Here is a 17074-nt window from a genome sequence, read left to right on the forward strand (position 1 = left end):
AAAATCTTAATTTATCTAATTTAGTTGGTTCCCTAAGGTACTTCAAGTGACACCTTCCTTGAGGTTTGGAGTTTTCAAAAAGCAAGGGGAAAATGGGCGTTGGTAAGTGGAGATGGCAGCGACTGTGGTCTTGGGTGGCATAGTTTGTTGTGTTAAATAGGAGAACTCACTCTCATCTGTGGTTTGTTAATTATTGTTTTTTCCCCCCTTGGAGAAAAAAAAGAAGTAAGAAGAAATTTCTTTTAAAGGAAAGCCAAAAAATTATTATAGATCTTTCCTTTTGACATTCCTAAACAAGAACAGGCTTAGATGGTGTCATTTTCAATTCTTGCCCTAACTGGTATTGTTGGCTTTTTATTTTTCAGATTGCCCTGAATTTAGGTCCAATTTTATTTGTGTGTTAGGTAAACACTAACATTACAGAGAACAACCAAGTTTTCTTAACTGTCTACTTCATATTCAGCATATTATTTTGTTTTCTTCTGAGTTTGATTAGGTGTGATGTTAGTTATCCTTAGAGTTTTTCTCTTCCTAAGGATGGGCTAACATCTTAGGCCCCAGAGACAAAGAATCCATGGGGATTTTATTTGGAATTTTCCTCTTATTATCCCCATATGGTAAACTCACAACTCAAAAGGAAACTAGATTTGTACTGTATGTTTCAGAGACCTGCACTTTTGTTTTAGATTTTATATGCTTTCTTTCTAGATTTTCTTTCTATCCCTCTGCTTAAAAACTCCTTTTTGTGCTGAGGAAACTCAAAGAATAAGTTTCATAAGGAGCTTATGAAAAAGTTCAAAATTATTTTTTCAAGCTTCGAAAACTGCTTCAGGGATTTATAAAAACATGAGGGGAGTTTTGCTATTTCACTCACTCAAACCAGAAACATACTGAAGTTCTAACAGCTTAGAGTTGGACCATGTTTTGCAGAGCAGATTTCAAATAGGGCACAAATAAAATTTACAAACATCATTTAAAATTCTAAGTTGTCCTTGTCACAATTGACAGAGAACTGGTCCAAGAGCAAAGAGTAGCCACAGAGTGGTACTTTTGAACCTGTTCATCATTTTGTTTTGATTGACCATTTCACTCTCTTCCCTAGGGTGCCAAATCCATTTATGATTAGACCAAAAACACCTTGTCAAATAAATTTCACATTATTTATAATACAAAATTGCATCTAGGGTATGGCAAAGACTGAGAAAAGATGACCTAAAGCCACATAAATGTATCTCAGGGTACCCATCATAATGAGAATTTGAAGACAATATATATTTGAGTATTCTGGGTTGGATGGCTTACTCAGGCATAGCTCATTTTATTTATTTATTCAGTCATTTATTTATTTAAAAGAAACTTTAGATTACATAAATGTTACATAAAAATTATAGGGGATTCCCATATGCCTTACTCCCTCCCCTTTCCCACACCAACCACATTCTTCATTAGTGTAGTGCATTTGTTACAGTTGATGAACACAAAATGAAGCATTGCCACTAACTGTGGATGATAGTTCACTTTATAGTTTACACTGTCCCATGCAATTTTGTAAGTTATGACAAAATATAGAATGGCCTGTATTTCCCATTGCAAGGTCATGCAGGATAATTCCAATGTCCCCAAAATGCCCCCATATTACATCATCTATTTTTCCCTCTCCCTCCCCTCATAACTTCTGGTGACCAGTGCCTCCACATTGATCATAAAAGTTCTTCCATTGTTAGAATAACAATAAGTCTGTAGTTGAATAACGGTGAGCCTACTCTAGTCCATTGTTCACTCCCCAGTCCTGAAGATTCAGGGATGGTGCTGCCCAATCCACCTCTTATTGAGAGGGGGCTTAGATCCCACTGGGCAGATGGATGGGACTATCTTGCTTGCAGTTGCAGACTCTCTGTTCCTTGAGATGGTCATTGTCCATCATCATCACCTTGTTAGTTCTCCTGGGTGAGTTCAGTGAACTGGAGAGTAGGTGTTGCAACTCTGTTGAGATTTAGGGCCCAACTGGCATATGGATGGACCAAAGATTTAAGTCTCTTGGACATACACTTATCAAGTATAGTTCTAACTATAGGTTCAAATAGAAGGGATAGAAAAGTGAAGTGTAGGGAAACCACAAATGAATCCAACTCTGTCACACTGGGGAGCATAAGTTCCAAGGTAAGGCCCGCTGGCAGGGTGCCAAACTCCTGGGATGTCTGCCCTGCCTATAGTGTCTGGATGTCTTTAGAGCCCTCAGGAGCCCCACTAGTTGAGGCACCATTTACTGTGGCAATCAATGAGATCCTGCTGAGACGTGCATAAGCATAACCTCTGCTATGACCACCTGAGTCATTTTGAAATCTCTTAGTCATAAGAACTCATTTGTATTTGCCCCATTTCCCTCTGATGGTTAGGTTCTTTTTCCAGGTGCATTGCTAGTTGGTGCTTGGTAATAATCCCTCCGTGCCAGGGAGGTTCATTCCTGGGAGTCATGCCCCACACCAGGGAGAAGGTAGTGGGTTTATATGCTGAGTTTGGCTTACAGAGAGGCCACATTTGAGCAACAAGGAGGTCCTCAGGAGGTAACTCTTAGGCAACATATAATACTAGAGGTGTAGCTCATTTTAAAGCCAGGTTTATACATTACTAGATAAATGATTTGGCAAATGAGTTTGTGAGAAGAAAATGTGTTTGTGAGAAGAAAAAAAGGGGAGACTCAAGGATTTTGACTTTAAGCATTTTCACAGGGTGCACTTACAAAATAAATAAAGAAGTGGAATTATAGCCAGAGAGAGATAGATGGCGAACCCAACACATTTGATTTTAGTCATCTGATATTGCCCTTCTATAATTTCTGAAGGGATAGCTGACATTTAAAAATTCATGCATGCTGTTTTACCTTTGCCAATTATACTTTTCTATTTCCTGAAATAAATGAAATGATTACATGTCCAAGGTCAAACATGAACTTAAAAGTCAAGTGTTTGCTCAGGCACTGGCTTGCTTTTGTTAATACAGTTAAATATATTATCTTCCCTTCCCACCTCCAGACTTTTTTGGGTGGCCTTGCATTTCTTTGTGCTTTTTAAATGCAATATGAATTAGAGGATTCTTAAATCCATTCAGGCATGAAGAGCTAGTTCTGGAGTGAGATTATAAATAACAATTGCTAATTGATACCAGGAGCTAGGTACTCTGCTAAACACTGTACACACATTATTTAATTTAATCTACACAGCTACTCCATGGGGTAGGTATTATTATTTCTGACAGTGTACACATGAAGGAATTTAGGCACTGACAGGTTAAGTAACTTGCTTAAGATCATGCCCCAGTAAATGGCAGAGCCAAGATTTGAACCCAGGCACAATGACTAACAAAGCCCTGGTCTTAACCTACCTCTGTCTAATAGTACCTTTTTTTCCTGCCCAATAAAGTGGTCATTAGGGAGACTGGATCCAAAGCAAAGCCAGAGCATTCGTGTACTCCGGTGTGGTAGACACTTGGTTGTTTGCCCAATGGCCATTTTCATCCACCTCCAATTTTATTCAGGTGTTTGATAGCCAAGAACTTCAAGTAATTCCATTATTATGCTACTAATTAGGTTAGAAATGGCCTTGTAACACAATTCTTGGCAATATGACATAAAAATAAAGCTACATGATGAGTTCTAGAAAAGTGTACTTTGCTTTTAAACAGGCACAAGGAAGTGCTGCAACCTGTCCTACCCTTCAGATCATTTTCGAAAGGAATGTGAAGTTTGGAGTGCTTGCGGCCAGCTCGCGACCATGAGGACATTAGTTTCAGGACAAAAGACAGTCCACTGAGGATGGCAGAGCAAAAGGCTAGAAAGAACTTGGGAACTTGAGGATATTATCTGCTTTTGAATTAACTAATCCTGGAACCACCCTACCTCCAAACTTCTTTCTTTGGAGAAAATAAGTGTGCCCAAATGATTACGCCAATGTGAGTTGTTTTGTGTTTTTTATATCCCAAATATTCTAACTGATACATCTGGATTCCAGATTATGCCCCACTCCAGAATCTTATTCCCTTAAAGGTGATATAACCCTGTGTTTTTCTGTATAGTTTGTGTTAGTTTAGAAACCGACTATAATGTTTTTCTGAACAGATGTTTGAGACTTTCCCAAAGAGAGGTATTTTGAAAAAAAGTGAATAGTTTTGACTTTAAAAACTAAATATTTACACTCTTTCCAAGTCTCCAAAGCTGTTCAGGAAGAAAATTGTGAGTGAATGTTCTATCACATAAAGAGTGGAATAAACAACATACATGAAAACCCTCAGGGGATTGTCAAACTACATGAAATTTTACACATCTTTAAGCAAATCTACAGAACCCAGTGAGCAGGAAGATCTCTGAGTGGGTTTGGGGCCCTCCCTGGGGAATTCAGCCTTCTCTTGGGAACATCCATCTGTGATTGATGATGCTTATCCGTAAATATGTTATTATTCTCATCATGAGATGTTTTAAAGAATTCAAATAGTGTAGACTGGTTTCCAAGTTGAAGTTTAAAATATTCTCAACTTTGTTTATCTCTAACTTCATATACGAACAGACCACAACTGAATGGAAAGTGTTCATAAAAGTGAAGCACAGGTTTTTATTTTATTTATTTCTTGTTTTTGCATTTTTTTGTAGCATATGCAACGTCTCTTACGAGAGCTAAAGGCTGTTCCCAGCCCTCTTCATCTGTGGCCTATAATCACCAGCTGTGACATGTCTTCCTTGTTGGTAGTGTGCCTGTAACATTTCACAAAATGGAACTCAGGGTGCTTTCTTTTGGAATATAATCCCTTGGTGTCAAGGACCATTTCTTATTGCTAGTTTACTTGCTTTTATTTGGATGGAGCTTCTCAGACCCAATACTCCATAAATGGGCTTGAAGTTGTCTTTAGGACTGACTCAGATAACATGGATCCAGGGAACCACATCCAGTGCGTCAGTAGACCCTTTCCAAGCATCTTTGTTTCCTGAAACATATGACAGACAAGACGTCTGATCATTTAGTAAATGTCCCTTCTAGGTAGCTCTGCCTGAGTTAGTAAGTAATCAAGGATGTGTAATTTAGCTGTTTATGTGTGTCTCCCTCAGTAGATGGTGAATCTGTTGAGGACAAAGGTTCTGGTAGTTTTGATTGTAAGTGCAGTGCCTGGCCCAGAGTAGCAGCTGATCCATAAATCTTTTTTATTCCTTACAACTGCATGGGGCTATTGAGAAAGATCTAAAGGCAAATGCACCAATACATCCTACCCTGATCTTTCACCTGAGTGTAGAATGAGCTAAGTAAACTCCAACCCAGTTGGTGTTTTGCATGTGGCCAAAGATTTCAAGGGAGATAGATGTTCTCCTGGAATTGATTTATCCTGCACAACAAAGGCAAGAAGCCAGATGTGTATTTGTAGGAAATCCATGGTGCTCTTGTTACAGCTCTAGGAGCCAAAGTGAAAAATCCTCCCCTTCCTTCTAAGCAATGAATTTTCAAATTGGCAGACACATAATAGGGCATGTCTTATGGTTACTGAAGAATGGAGAACTGGAAAAATATTTAATCTAGGTTTATAGTTGCCTGATTAACCACAAACGATACAAAAATTGAAAATCTAATAAGGAAGCTGGCATGGCACGTAGGATTGAGGCTTTCGTAAAACCGATCAACGTTTTAAGACAGAGATGTTTTAGATGTAGTACTTGTGACTTGACGAGCTTAACCACCCTCCCCCACCCTCAAAAAGGTATCTAATATAATCCCAGAGACGAGAAATTCCCAAAGGTCGTGTGGTTCATTTTGCCTCTCCTAGAGATCAAAATTTAGGATGCCGTTGCATGGGTTGTTATAAACAGAATGTATTTGTTGGAATATATTATCTTATATATTCATAAGATACCTTCCTTCTTAAAGTGCCCTGGGAAACATATAAAAATATTAAAACACATTACCCTGTGAGGAAACCAAAACAGAGTAGAATGAAGCAAGGGAAAGGAAGTTGGCTCAGAATATGAAACTCGACTCCTATTCCTTGAAGGGGCCAGGGGATCTTTGGCATTTAAACAGGCCAAAAGGAGCATTCACTTTAAAATCTGAATTATTTTCCCCATCAGAATTACTTTGTAAGCACTGGGCTTTGGGGTGGTGGCTGGCAGTGCACAGGGCTTCATAAGCAACTGGGACTCCATTAGGAAAAACTGGAGGATTCCTCAGTTTTGTTCCACCCGCCCCCCCACTTCCAGCAAAGCACTAATTTCTCATTATTACACATCAGTGAACAGTGACTGGTGGACAGCAGAAAGTTAAAAGATAAGATTATACTTTTAAGGCTAAAGGTCACCATTGCTAGCCCGGGGAGATGGTGGATTCCAACAAGGGCCATAGATTCCAACAAGCCGAAGCTGCCCCCTTAACTACCACGGCGCAGCGTTCTCTGCTGGTGGGATGAGATCAGGCCGTAGAGGGCCTTGCACACTTTTTTATTTTAAAGATTTATTATTTATTTATTTATTACCCCCCACCCCCCCATTGTCTGCTCTCTGTGTCCATTTTACTGTGTGTTCTTCTGCGTCCGCTTTCATTATCCAGCAGCGCCGGGAAACTGCATCTCTTTTTTGTTGCATCATCTTGCTGCATCAGCTCTCCGCATGTGCAGCACCACTCCTGGGCGGGCTGCGCTTACCTCACGCAGGGCGGCTCTCCTTGTGGGGCGCACTGCTTGTGCATGGGGCTCCCCTATGTGGGGACGCCCCTGCATGGCACGGTATTCTTTGTGCGTGCAGCACTGCGCGTGGGCCAGCTCACCACACGGGTCAGGAGGCCCTGGGAATCGAACCCTGGACCCTCCACATGGTAGATGGACGCTCTATCAGTTGAACCAGGTCTGCTTGTATTTGGTCTTCATTCTATATGTAGGTCAATGATTTTCAAACATTTCAAAGATCATGGAATGTTTTTGAAAATGAAATTTTCCCAAAACATTAAACAGATAAAAGTGAATGTGTTACAGTGTAAGCTATAATCCATGTGGTGCAGCAGTGCTCCAAAATGTATTCACCAAATGCAATGAATGTGCCACGATGAGGAAAGAGATTGTTGATGTGGGAGGAGTGGGGGTGTGGGGTATATGGGAACCTCTTATATTTTTTAATGTAACCTTTTTTTGTGATCTATGTAGCTTATTAAAAAAAAAAACTCAATACAGGGAAAAAAAGAAAAGCGAATGTACCAATATACTAAAGGGGGGCTCAGTATAATGACAGATGGAAGTGAACTTGCTCTGGTAGAAGGCGGCAAGGACTCCGACCCCAGCTCCTCAGCTGTGCTCTTGCAGTGGCCCCCGAGACACGTCTGTTGCACCGCCCAGGGCTCAGGTTAACAACAGTGGCTGCAGGTAAGGAGGAAACCGGAGTTTTCCCATAGAGCCATGTGCTGTGGAATGGGGTGTCCCAGAAGGGTTTCTGCAGCACCCAGGGCAGAGCAGATGGCAGGAGGGAGTCCACGGATGACGGTTGGTGCAAGGCCACTGCAGAGCCCGCGCTTGATCTGCTGAAGGCCCGCTCTGGGCAGCAGAGACAGCAGAAGGTGCCTGCGAAGGCAGAATGAAGATTAGATGGTTGAAAGTGAAGCGATAAGACAGGGCAGAACTTAAGTATTTCAGACAAGAGTAGTTTTCATCTAAAAACAGTTGTCAGAGTCTAAGGGTTATTTGCTGGATTATTTTGAATTCATTCCATGCCTTTTCTTTTAAAGCACTCCTTTAGTTAAAAAAAAAAATCATGTTTGCCTCCCATATTTCATTTTAAAAGGCAGATTTAAGAAGCAGGATATACAGAACATGCTGTAATCCATAAGCACTCAAGCATTAACTAAAAAGCACACGATTAATTTAAATCTCAGAAAGGTCTGTCACTCCTCTCTGCTATCAAACCAAGAGGAGATTGATGGCCACCACCGGACCCAAGAGGGAGCTTCGGGTGGGGAGTGAGCGGCAGAGCTGTGGTTCCACAGATCTGATTGCAAGACCTGTACTCCTGGTTGAAAGAATCAATGGAACACTTATGTTGTTTATATCAAACTCTTAAATCTCTTTCACCTCTTGATGTCAACCAATCAGACTGTGTAATTTTTGAAACATTTTTGGTCCAGAGTTAGATGGATATGTTCCTGTGTAGATGGATGGACTCCCCCCCCAAAGACTACAATTTAGACCCAGAATCATAAATCATTTTTAATTGACTAAAGCTGGTCCCCAAAGAAGTGTAATCAAAATATAATGCTGGCTAATGAATCCACTGCGAAAGACAATCGTAGTACTTTCGATGGATGTCATTGTTTTTAAACTGCCACTAAATTGTTTCAATTAATTCCATTTGGATTTACGAATAAACATCCATCCTCCTTAGGGCTTTCTAACCTGCCTTTGCCTCAGTAAACCTGCCTCAGCTCCATCAATCCTGGGTATTTTTTCCCCAGATATATGATTTATACACTAATGATTTTCTAATTTCTATTTTTAAAAAGCCTATCTCGGGAGACATCATATTCTTGGGTGGTTGAAACAGTCTAGTGCCTAAAATATATGAGAATGACTAATAGTGGGACACACTAACGCAAAGACAAAGTGTGAGTTGATGAGCTGCTTTTTGAAACAACTTAGAACATTGACATCGTTGGGGTGGCGGTGGGGACCCAGCGCCCTCCCGGCTCCAGGACTATGCTAGAAACTGCAGCGAGGTACTTCTTTAAGCCACAAGAGTGTGAAAGCTTGCTAAAGCCTCTTGGAACACCAAAGTGGGATACTAATAAACACAACTATACTACAATTCCCATTTTACAGCACACAACGTTGGTGATGGCATCTTAGAGTATAATTAAGTCAAATCGGAAGGGGGTTTCTGGTAGGGAAATGGTTCTCCTGGCTGAGAAAGCGAATACTCATTTAAGTAATATTTATCCTTGGTTGACAATGTGCAAGCAAGCACCATGGATTTATATAGCGGACTGCAAGAAGCAAGATATTCAAAGCGTTTTGAGTATTCTCTGATTTCCTTCTGTGGTATGATGAAACATCCACTTTGGGATGAGAGAAGACAAGGGAAAATTATGTTTGCACATTTAAATGTCTCTCAAGAGGGACTAAAAAAAAATGAAAACAAAAAACCCTGCAATACTACCCCTCCAAAAAGATAACAGAATTTTCAAATAGCAAGTTGCTTAAATTAACCTAGGGAGCAATCTTACAGAAGAGAGAATTGCCTTTAAAATCAAATTTCCCTTGAGTACTCTTTCTCTCCTCTTGAGCTTCATAAAATGGGAAAGGCAGCCCCTACTTTCTTCCAATGACCTGCATGTTGTAATTTAAAAGTGCTGGTTGAAAAATGAACGGCAACATCTTTAAGCTTTGGAAAGGAAAGTCAGAAAATATAACCAAGTAACTTTGAATGAACTCCTTCTGAAGGCGCTTCCAAACAGCGAAGCACCCCTCGAAACTGACCGCTTGACCTTCGCCCTCTTGGCTGCTGACATCTCTTTCCACTGACTTGGTCCTGTCCCTGCAGCGTCCTCTCTCCCCAAGAAGCCAGTTCATTTCCAGGTGTGGCTCCTCCCAGCCGGCTTCACTGGGCAGCTTTCGGCTGTATCATGGGACAGGAGCATGCAACTGCCTAACTCTTTGCGACTTGTTCCCCAACCCACTTTAATTCTTAAAGATCTTGTTTGGATACCAGAGCTTCTGATGCACGGGGCAAAACATGCAACTAAGGACATCAGAAATATCAAATGGGGTTATGTCAGGGAAGGGGTTCAAGGAGACATTTTACAGGCATTTAGCCTCAAATCAGTACTCTGGAATGTGGGGAATGTTTTAAACTTAAAAAAGCAGAGTTGTATGTACCATAATACATGGTAACTTTTTAAATGTTAGGGTTTCATGTCTCAGAACATACACACTGGAAATTAAATGAACCATTGTTTTGAAATTTCTGCTGTTCAGATAGTTACCTAAGCACTAGTTACAGATGATTTAAAGACAGGGAAGGAGACCTGAAAAGCCTTGTGTGTGATTTAAGGTTCTGCTTCCATTACTTTTTATAAACGCCGGAGGAGCAAAACTCCCAAATGCCGCTCTGAAGATGTAGGGCTAACTTTACATTGCCTTTGGGTTAGGCGGGTGTTTAATTTCTTGGAAGATGGGAGAGAGTGAAATAGAGCAAATACAGTTACAAATTGGTTTTCAGTGTGCCCTTTGTTGAAAACGTACATCAGGTAGGTTTTAAAGAGTAAGAGATTTCCACTGTGGAAAATTAGACTCTAAGCTCTTGGAGACTATGAAATATATCTTATGTCTTTCTTGCAAACCTCACATTCTTGCTTTGCTTGGCTAAAGGAAGTAAATAGAGATCTTTGAAGAGAGGCAGAGTGAGCCTTGCAATTGGAACAGTTGTCCAGTGAGTGGGCAAACTGGTACTACCCCAAGAGGGGCTGGCTTATGAAGCCTGCCTTATCCCAGACTGTCGCCCCACACATGACCACTTCTCTCACCAGCAACTTCCCCTTGCCCCACTCCAGCGATTGCTCGCGCGTGAACTTTAAAGTCCCTCCTTTCCCCTGTTAACTCCCTTCCTTACTTGCGTAAAGTCACAGGAAGCTACTCCTGGGCTCAGGGGAGCGAGGGCTGGGGTGGGCGTGGGGGAAGTCAAGCCCTCCAGACCGCCCTTCTTTCCCGTCCTTCACTTCCCGCTTCCCTTTTCGATTTCTGTTCTGCCTCCTGCAAAAAGGATTTAAGATAGTGGTGTTTTTATTAATTTATTGACTCAGGGAGGGAGAGGAAACACCCAGGGCAATGGCTCTTGCCATCTTCTGCCTCCATCTCCGTGAGCAGATAGCCTCCTTCACGTGGTCAGCCTTGATGGGTTTTCTGGAACTCTCTCTCCCACTCAGGAATGTACGTTGCAAAGCAAGTGGGCGAGGATAGGCCATGATGGTCCCCATTGTATCTGCCCACAGAACGTGTCAAGAATTCGTGATTATAAGATATGTTAATAATTCTTTGTAACAGACAACTTGATACCTTCCAACTGACCCAGATCTGTCATGGATTCCCCTACGGAAGTTACCAGTCGGCCGGGAAGCAACATAGAAGCCACGGTTTCCTTTTTCTTTTCTATTTTCTGGCACAAGAAGACTTGATAATAAAAAGAGCAAGCACCTAGAGTAGAGTTTTGGTAGCATGATTGCATGGAAAACTTTATCCCCCTGAAAATAATATTGTGTGAATTGCTAAATAAAAAATTTTGCCTAGGGCTTTCCTTGCAATAGAGCAGTAGCCTCAGTTATCCCAGGATGATGCAGCTGATAAATGAAAGATGGTTTGGGAGAGCTAAGAAGCCCATTGCTGGAGAAGAAAGAGATGCAGAAGGTGATGTTGAAGTAAAAAGAGAATTTTGCAAGATACAAATGAGAATGTCTTAATGCAAAGTGTCCTTCAGGCATCTGCTTATTTCCTCAGGCAAAAACCCTATAACTAGCATACCTCTTATGCCATTTTGAAAGTTCATCTACAATTGTCATGCTTTATTTAATCACACTTCCACTTCAGGAAGATAATCGGACCTGCCAGAATACATGAGAAGAGAACGTACATAGTGGGATCAAATTTATTGTCTTATACAATAACAATCTCTTTGCCTCCTTAAAGTTATCTACATATCTAATCATCTATCTAATGGTTCAATTTCTGCTGTGAAGTTAGAATGCTAGAATACAGTTTTCTAGTAACCTCATAAAACGGCTTGAGGTTTCCCCAGATAGGACTTACATTAGACCATATAGTATGCTTTAGGTTTTCAAGCACCCCGGGAAGATTTCCTCTCTTCCCTTACAAATGCCTATCCAATTTACTGCATTTAGTTACTTGATGGTTTGGTAGTCATGTGAACCACTGTTCTAATGCAAAAAAATCAAGATAAACTTGATTATTCTTGCTGTAGTAGGAATACATTTATTAAGAATCTTTCTGAGGAAGCAGATGTGGCTCAGGCGATTGGGCTCCCATCTACCATATGGAAGGTCCAGGGTTTGATTCGCGGGGCCTCCTGGTGAAGGTAAGTTGGCCCACAAGGTGAGTTGGACTGAGCGGAGAGCTGCCACATGCGGAGTTCTGGCCCGCACAGGAGTGCTGGCCTGCATGGTGTGCTGGCCCACACAGAGAGCTGGCACAGCAAGATGACGCAACAGAAAGGACACAGAGGAGAGACAATAAGAGATATAGCAGATCAGGGAGCTGAGGTGGTGCAAGAACACCTCTCTCCCACTCCAGAAGGTCCCAGGTTCAGTTCCCAGAGCTGCCTAAAGAGAATACAAGCAGACACGAAGAACACACAGCAAATGGACCCAGAGAGCAGACAACGAGGGTGAGAAGGGTAGAGAGTTGCCTTCAAGGGATGGTCTTGGGGTCTTGTAATGTTTCACTGACAGAATATTACAGTTCTGGCTAATGCCATAATTATTCTATGGGAGAATAAAAAGAAATTGTGATAGATTATCTAATGTGCCCCCTATGCCTCTAGCTGGGCGAGGAGCTACTTTCACTGGAATATGGATTGCCATAAACTGATGTGGTTTTGAAGGACCTTCTGCTAATAGCAGCCTTAATTTTAGGACGGAAAGGTGTTTGTATTGGAACGATATTCTGTCTTTTCTTTCTGGCATCATTAGAGAGGCTGAAGTGGGGGAGTGCAGGGCACTCAGGGAGCACAATCAAGCTTAAAATAATCTGATGAGCACAAACAGCAGATAGAACTCTCTGCTGCCCTAGTTCTGTAAGACATGTCAGTGTGACCATGGTACAGAATAACTATAATTATAGGTCCCTGAAACAGTTAATGGTATTGCTTTATTCTTTGTTCTTGATATTATTCCTCCCCTCCCATCCTGTTAAACTGTTCATGGGTATAGGCTTTATGGTTTAAATATAAAGCTCTAAGTTTGAGCACATTCATCATTAGGTTAAATTTGTAGAAGTAGAATTGCTAGAAATTTCGATGCTTTTGGTCAAGCTGCAATGCAGAAGCGTTGTACTGATTTGTACTATTGCCAGTAGTGTCTTTTTTCTCAAACACTTGCCAATAATTGGTATTCTAATTCTCTTTAATATTTGCCAGTTGAGACTTGAAAGATTAGATACTTAATTTAAATTTCTTAGCTTCTCGAATTGAAACTTTATTTTCATTTATTAATAAAGTACTTTAAGTACAAATTTTCCTGTAAGTCAGCTTTTGCCATACCTTTATATGTAGTTCCCATTGTTGTTATTCTCTAAATAGCTTATACTATTAATTTTGATTTTGATTATTTTAGCCTATTTATGAGTGTTTTAAAATTGCTAAATTGTCGTTACTAATTGCAATTAACTAAAAATTTTTTTTTACAGAGTCACATATTGTGGCTTATATAATGTTGCTTTTCAGAAGTTTCAACGTTTCCTTCATAGCAATGTATTTTATCCTTTTCGGTTAACATTCTAAGAACACTTGGAAAGAATGCAAACTCTCAGTTTGGAGAGTGTAGCAGGCATCTATGACCAAGGCTTTTTAATATTTTTGAAAACTTCTGTAGTCTCATTTATTTGACAGCCTTAATCTGTTGAAGATAAAGTCATTTACAGTTGTGTATTAGGTTACCAAAGGACAGCTGACGCAAAGTCCCAGAAATGCGTTGACTTTCATAAAGGAGAGGTACTGGAGGCCAACGCTTACGCTTCTGAGGCCATGAAAGTCCCAGTCAAGGCACCGGCAGAGATGCTTTCTCACCGGCGTCAGCTCCTTGTGATCCTGGTGTCCCGTCAGCAGTGCAGCCAGAGGCAGCCGATCCCTGCCAGGTCCCTGCCATCCCCTCCAGAACCTCTCGTCTCCCGGAGCTCCGCTGAGGGCGGCCAGGCGTGGGGCTGGTTTCTCTTGGGCCTCCTTTCTTAGTCTTGGCTGTTCCGCTTTCTTCCTGAGTTCAGTGTGGGCTCTCAGGCGCATGGCTCATTTCTTCAGCTTGGCGCGGCTGTGGGCCCAGCCTCTTGGGGGTTCATGCTTTAGCTTCCCCTGCTAGTGATCCTCAAGTCCTCTGCACATGCAGGATCAAAACGGCAGCTTCCTTTCTCTGTGTCCCATTTATATACAGCTTCTGTAAGAGGGCGGCACCCAACGCGAGTCACGCCCCACTGCCCTAGTCCAGTCACAAGGGCCCCACACCCACAGGAAGGGGTTAGCTCAAGAACAGAATCTTTTTCTTTTTGGGATTCATAAAAGAACACCAAACTGTCAAAAATTGCATTCTTAAAATTTATTCGCTGTGTTTCTAATAGTTTTTGCTTTATATATTTCGATATTAGATAGTTGGCACATCAGTTTTTAGTTCTACAATTTCTTCATTGTAGAGTAAACCTTTCATTGACCTAAAACAACTTTATTTTCTTCACTTAATACTTTTTAAGTTTGAATTCTACTTTGTCTAGTATTAATATGGCTACTTTTTCTTTATTTTAGTTAGCATTTGCACATACTTTTGAAAAAACGTTTTTATGCCATTTTAATTTAGGTGTGTCTTGTGTAAACAACATATGATGTAGGTTTTCAACTTTTTAAAAAATTGGCTTTAGTTGGAGAGATTCTTAAGCTTTTATGGAGGAGTTTAACTCATTTACTTTTCTCAAAATAAGTAATATTTGGCTTTATTTCTGCCATCTTATTTTTTTGTCTGCTTGCTGTCTTCTTTTTTGTTTCCTGTCTTTGCTGTATTGATCAGATTTTCTTAGTTCTTTTTTCTTGTGAACTCCACGTTTATATAACTAATGGTAATCTTTAAAAAAGTTAAATAATGTATTTCAACCTGTATTTATCTATCAACAACATCAAGAATGAAACAGTATCTTCTTATTCTTTAATAGCAGTATAAGAAAATTTCATGCTTTTACCTTTTTTCTTTACTCTATCCCATTAATTTTGCTTGAAAAAAATTGGATTAAATCTTAAAGTGCTGCATATCAGGGTAATGGTGAAAGGCATAAGAAGATATAACAGAAAAGTTGAAGGTATTTGTATGCAATGGTAGAGGTAGGAATGAAAAATTAACTTAGGTAGCTGGAGCAGAGGGGTCAATTTGAGGATTAGTCTGTATGAATAAAATTAAATAAGTAGTCATCACATTGAAACGACTTGGACATATTTTCATAATCTGGGTTTATTTGAGATGGTCTGATGTAAAATAAAGACTGCGGTGCAGTCACCTATGGAAGGTGCATTAAAGAATTCAGCCTCAGAGAGGCTTTGTGACTGAGCCATGGGTGCAATCACGTCTCAGTGATCCTTAGCCAAGGCGATCAGAAACACAGAGCCATCTATTTAAAGGATACTTAATGGTGCCTACGAGCAACTCGGAAAAAATCCACGGAAGAATAATAAAGTCAGATAGACTGTAAAGACCAAGTGAAGGGCCCCGACAAGTTCTAGACTTAAGAGTTAGGTTTGATCTGACTGGCTAAGAACACAATTCAGGTTCTGAAAAAAGATGTGATCTCTGAACCAACTGGAATCTGTTACAGCTTTCTGCCCCCCATTAGATGTTGGGAATTCTAACAACAGTCACACATTTCTCATCCTTGTGTGCAGTTTAGAAATTTTCCTTCTCAAGATAGGACTTTTGGTATACACAGCTGATCTTACTCCCACAAAAGGCATTGTTTAAACTTTGTGTACTGGGATTTTAATTCCTCAGAGGTGTAGTTCTTTTGAAGCAAACTACCTACTAATGAAAGAGCCATGATTTGGGGCCATCTGTGGTATATTCAGTGTACCTTATTACACACTGTGCTCTGTAAAACTACAGACAGTTTCTACTCCAATTTTTATGATTATATAGGCATTTCTTTAATCATCTAATAAGATGTATGGTGAAACTATGACTTGCCTGACCAGTCCTCTGTTTATTGAAAGGTTTAAAAAAATGATCTAAGAACATTTCTTTGGAAATGAACCAATTCTTGCTTACCAGGAGCTAAAGCAAATCGGAGAATCTGGAAATGTCAGTTTAATGTAGTTGGCAGGTCTATGTTTGTACGTGTGTATGGGGAGATCGCAGTGAGGGCGGAAAGGGATATGCTTTCACCTGATGTTAGAGAGAAGAAGTGAAGAAGGCTAGCAGGATTTCTCCGATTCCTCAAATCAGTCCTTTGTCCTCTCCTTTGACTTACATACATTTTGCTTGTGTATCTATTATAGCATTTTTATGAGGTATAATTTATGTACAATGAAATTCATTCTTGTTAAGCATACAGTTTGATGAGTTTTGACAAAATGTGTCCAGTCATGTAACTGTTACCACCATCATGGTATAGAATATTCCCATCTCCTTAAAATGCCCCTTCCAGCACTTTTGCAGAAAATCACCTCCCCCCACCCCAAGGCCCTGGCAACCAATGCTCTTTTTTCTGTTCCCGTAATTTTGTTTTTCCTAGAGTGTCATATAAATGGAATAATACGGTATGTAGTCTTTTATGTCTGGCTTGTTTCCCTTAGCTACATGTTTTCTAAGTCATCTGCATCATTTTACAGTAGCACAACTCTTTTTATTGTATAGTATTCCATTTTATGAATATACCACAATTTGTTGTTGTTTGTCTTCTTGCTTCCAATTGCTTCATTACCCATAAGGCACATGATGCATGCTGGGGATAATAAGGTGGCTCTTTTTGAACTAGCATATAAAACAGACAACGTTAATATAATATGGCTGGGCTAAGAGAAAGCATGCACAGGGCGTTCTGGAGATGTAGAGAAGGGACCTTTAGCATAAGTTGAGTCTTTCTAGTGCATAAGAATTAGCATAAACAATAATGATGGGGGAGAGAATGAACAAGGCATGAAGACTGGCAATAGCCTGGAAAATTATAGGAACTCTGCTAAAGCACTAAGTTTGAAGCTTGCTATGGCAAAGGAGGCAGAAGAAATATGCAGCAGTCAGATCATGGGGAATTTTAATGTCATAAAAAGAGCTTGTTCTTTATTCTGTCACATTACAGTCACTGGTGTATTTCAAGA

The sequence above is a fragment of the Dasypus novemcinctus genome, chromosome 12, assembly GCF_030445035.2.
Source record: "Dasypus novemcinctus isolate mDasNov1 chromosome 12, mDasNov1.1.hap2, whole genome shotgun sequence".
NCBI lineage: Eukaryota > Metazoa > Chordata > Mammalia > Cingulata > Dasypodidae > Dasypus > Dasypus novemcinctus.